Source organism: Lolium perenne, chromosome 3, assembly GCF_019359855.2.
Source record: "Lolium perenne isolate Kyuss_39 chromosome 3, Kyuss_2.0, whole genome shotgun sequence".
Classification (NCBI taxonomy): domain Eukaryota; kingdom Viridiplantae; phylum Streptophyta; class Magnoliopsida; order Poales; family Poaceae; genus Lolium; species Lolium perenne.
Window position 1 is genome coordinate 341,063,656 of NC_067246.2, and position 4,061 is coordinate 341,067,716.

The 4,061-nt window shown below is 50.4% G+C and overlaps 1 pseudogene; it reads right to left on the reverse strand.

The window, feature by feature from the left end:
• Positions 1–288: 288 nt before the first annotated feature.
• LOC127346008 (uncharacterized) lies at positions 289–3,696 on the reverse strand (annotated as a pseudogene).
• Positions 3,697–4,061: the final 365 nt, after the last annotated feature.

Consider the following 4,061-nt stretch of genomic DNA (forward strand, 5'->3'; position numbering starts at 1 on the left):
TTACTAGCTCAATAACCGTGCGTTGTTACGGGTTCTATAAATTTATTTACACTTAAATAATAATAAAATATCGGTGCTGGTGGCCGATGCACCCGTCTGTCGTGGGCGCTCAGAGTACAGAGGAGGAGGAGGATCAGGTGGAGCTGTGGATATGGAGTGTGAACTGCAGATTAATTAATTTCCCTGTTCTTGAAGGGGTCAATGCAAAATGCCGATTGCCGTTTAATAGTAAAGATATTAATAATTGGGGGTATCGTGTATATCAAAAAAGACCCTAGAATACATATAGAATATACCGAATTGGTTTATATCATATCACATCATCCTTACATCAGATATTATATATCTCTAATAATATTGAGCCCAGTAGATATAATAATTCTTATTGCCTGATAAAACCATAGAACAAATGTCCATCTGAAATGCCCAATTATATTATTCTTCAAACTGCTATAGTTCAGTGCTTTTCTTTTCGTACAGGGGAACCAAAAAGGAACATACATAATTGATAAAATGCACGTCATGTCTTTGCTAATGCACCTATCACGTGAAACCTTAGCGTGTGACATGACATTTATCCGCAATCTTCATGCCTAACCCATCAACAAAATGGAGAAATGAAAATCTCCATGGCTGAAGGTAAAACAGTGCTCCAAACCAAAGCCAAAAACCAAAAACAGTGCCAAGAATTACAGAGTAGCACAGCCACACATCATCTCCATGTTCTTTATGGTCTTCGGCTCCCTCGTCCAAACAAGTGCTCAACGGGAAGCCACAAAGTCCCTGATTGTTGCAATAAATTGAGGGGTCTACAAGTGTCTGCAGCTGATTTCCCGTGGGTATGTGGCCCCTCAATAGATTGTTTGAGAGATTTAACATGCCCAGTGTTTGCAAATTTGAAATGCTTGGAGGAATAGTACCGGAAAGTTCATTCCATGACAAGTCAAGGGACTCCAGTAGCTCCAAACTGCCAATACTTTCTGGAATAGTGATGATAGATCATTTCTGCATAAGTTCAAGAACCGCAGACCTTGGAGGTATGTCAGCTCCTCAGGGATATCCCCCGTAAGTAGATTGCTTGATAAATCCATACCTGTCATTAACTCAATTGCTTTCTGAAAAGTTTGTTCACGGCCCTTCCAGAATATGTTGACTCTGTCTTGGTACGACTGGTTATTGGGCTTGGGCATACTCCTCCGCGAAAAAGTGGAAATCCGGCTCAGTTGGACCAACTCAAATTGGTTATTCTTTTCAGAAAGTTGTAATCTCGAAACTATTTTGTTTGGCTGCTTCATGGATGATAAGTTGCTGAATGTGTCCGGTATGAATCCGGTAAGTCTGTTTTTGGACACGTCAAGCACTTGGAGATTAGAAAGTTGAGACAACTCGGATGGAATGACACCGGTGAATTTGTTGGATGGGAGACTAAGAACTCTTAGAAAGGGTACGCTTGATCCAATCCAAGAGGGAATATCACCGACGAACATGTTGTTCCCAAGATCAAGGGTGACGAGAATTCTGCACTTCCTAATGACAGAAGGGAAATCTCCAGAGAAGCTATTGTTAGCAAGATGGAGTGACTGAAGAGGAAGGTCCAAGCTCGTTGAAGTAGTACTAGCAAATTCACCCGATAAGCCATTGTTGGATAGGTCCAGAAATACCAGAGCTTGTAATTCCCACCAGCAACTTGGGAGCTCCCCGCTGAAAGTGTTATTTGATAGATCGAGTAACTCGAGATGGGTTAGTCGACAGAAGGTCGCAGGGATATTTCCAGAGATGCGATTATTGTTCATGGCTAAAACTGTAAGATTGGTGCACCCTGACCAGTCAGACGACAGCTTCCCTGTCAGCTGACTCCCCGATATATCCAGGTAAACCAAGTTGCGGTGGACACCGAACGCGTCCGAGATGTCGCCGGTGAAGTGGTTTCCTTCTAGCCGCACCCGGTACAGGTCCGTGCAGTTCTTGAGGCACGGTGGCAGCCTGCCGGTGAAATGGTTCTGGTTCGCCGTGAAGTTTTGCAGTGCGAGGCCGTCGCAGAGGCTCTGCGGCAGTTCGCCCGAGAAGCTGTTGTTCGCGAAGCTCACGTCGGTCAAAGCTAGACCCTTCCCGAGGTCCGGCGGGACGGTGCCGCTGAAGTTGTTATTGAACAGAGAAAGGTAATTGAGATTGCTGAGATATGTGATGACCGCGGGTAGCTCACCCTCTAAGCGGTTGGCGCTGACGTCCAAGACTCGCAGCGCCGTCATTCTGCCGATCTCAGGGGGAATCACGCCGGTAAGTCCATTGAAGAAGAGCGCCAGCCTCGTGAGCTGTGTGAGGTTGCCGATCGAGTTAGGTACGGGCCCCGTGAGCCGGTTCACAGACAAGTCCAGCTCCACTAGGTTCACTAGCTCGCCGAGCTCGGCCGGGATATGGCCTGTAAGATTGTTGCTGAAGAGATACAAGCTACTCAGCCTGGTTGCCATGCCGAGCTCCTGCGGAATCTTCCCGGTAAAGGAGTTGTTCTGCGCCATGAAAGATATGAGCTCTGGCCAGCTCGTGAACAGTACACCTGGGATCTCGCCAGTGAGGAAGTTTGACGTTATGCCAAACTCCCGCATTTTGCGCATCCCGGCAAACGCCGGCGGCAGGACGCCGGTGAGCTGGTTCGTGGACATGTCCAAGAAAGTGAGGTTGTCAAGGTCGCCCAGCTCGGGTGGTATAGTGGAAACCAACCCAGCGCTCTTAATGACAAGGCGTTGTAGCATCTGGAGCTGTCCAAGAACAGGCGGGATGGGACCACCGAGCTGGTTGTTGCCGAGTTCAAGAACTCTCAGCTGGGACATCGACCCAAGAAATTCCGGGATTCCACCAGTCAGATTGTTGGAGGAAATCCGTAGATCCTGAAGCTTCCCAAGCTTCAACAGCAAGGCTGGTATCCGACCGGAGAAGGAATTGACAGACAAGTTGAGGTACCTCAGGTTCGGGAGATCCACTGGCAGCGAGTCCGGCATGGGCCCGGAGAAAAGGTTCTGCGACAGATCGAGGTAGGTGATGTTTCGGCTGTTGAGGATGAACTTAGGGAAGCTACCGCCGAGGTAGTTGAGGTAGAGCGACATGAAGGTGACAGTGGGCATGGGCGAGAAGTTTCGGTCGTCCGTATTGTTGAGGAAGTTGGAGCCCAGGTCGAAGTGCATGATCCTGGGGAGCCTGCTGAGTTGGTGAGGGATGGCGTGGGCGAGGTTGTTGTTGTAGAGGCGCAGGTGGATGAGGTTTGAGAGATCGCCGAGCTGCGGTGGGATGGCGCCGTCGAGCCAGTTGCTTCCGAGGTCGAGCTCGGCGAGGGAGCGCAGGCTCGAGAGGCTCGCCGGGATGGTGCCGAGGAAGTTGTTATTGTTGAGGTCGAGCTTGGTGAGGGCCGGGAACGCCGCCGCGTCAAGCGCGTCGAGTGTGCCGTTGATGCCGAGGCCCCGGAGCGTGAGAGACTCGATGCGGCCGGCGGTGTTGCAGGACACGCCGAACCAGGAGCAGGGCCCTGCGAGTTTTGTCCAGCTGGACAGCGCGGAGGCGCCAGTCAGGGTGGCCTTCCAGGCCAGAAGGGCGTCGGCCTCGGAGCGCACCGCGGCGGCCGTTGTCGCCGCCAGCAGCAGGAGCGCGACTGCGTGGGCAAGATGCGTGTACACCGGTGTCGCCATGTCCCCGGGTGAGAATGAGATGTCCGAACAGGAAACCTGCAGCCTGCTAGTCTTCACACGCTAGGTTATAACATGACAATATGAGGTGCGTATAGCACGACAATGATATACAGGAAAATATCATGCTCGCGCGGGGGGTTTGTGTGTCATTCGAATCCCATAGCGTCCAAGTCGCCGGGTGAGACTTGTCATCTTTGTTATTTAGTGCCGCGTTATCTCGCCTCCTGTCAACACTGTTGAGTGTAGACCCAAGTGGCATACACGGCGAACACCTTAACACACAGTTTCCCGAGAGTTTGATATTACCCTTGAGTCACCCTCGTGGGGAAAACACGTCTTCCACATCTACAAATTCTGCACTTGGAGCTCAACCTAAGCGTATAC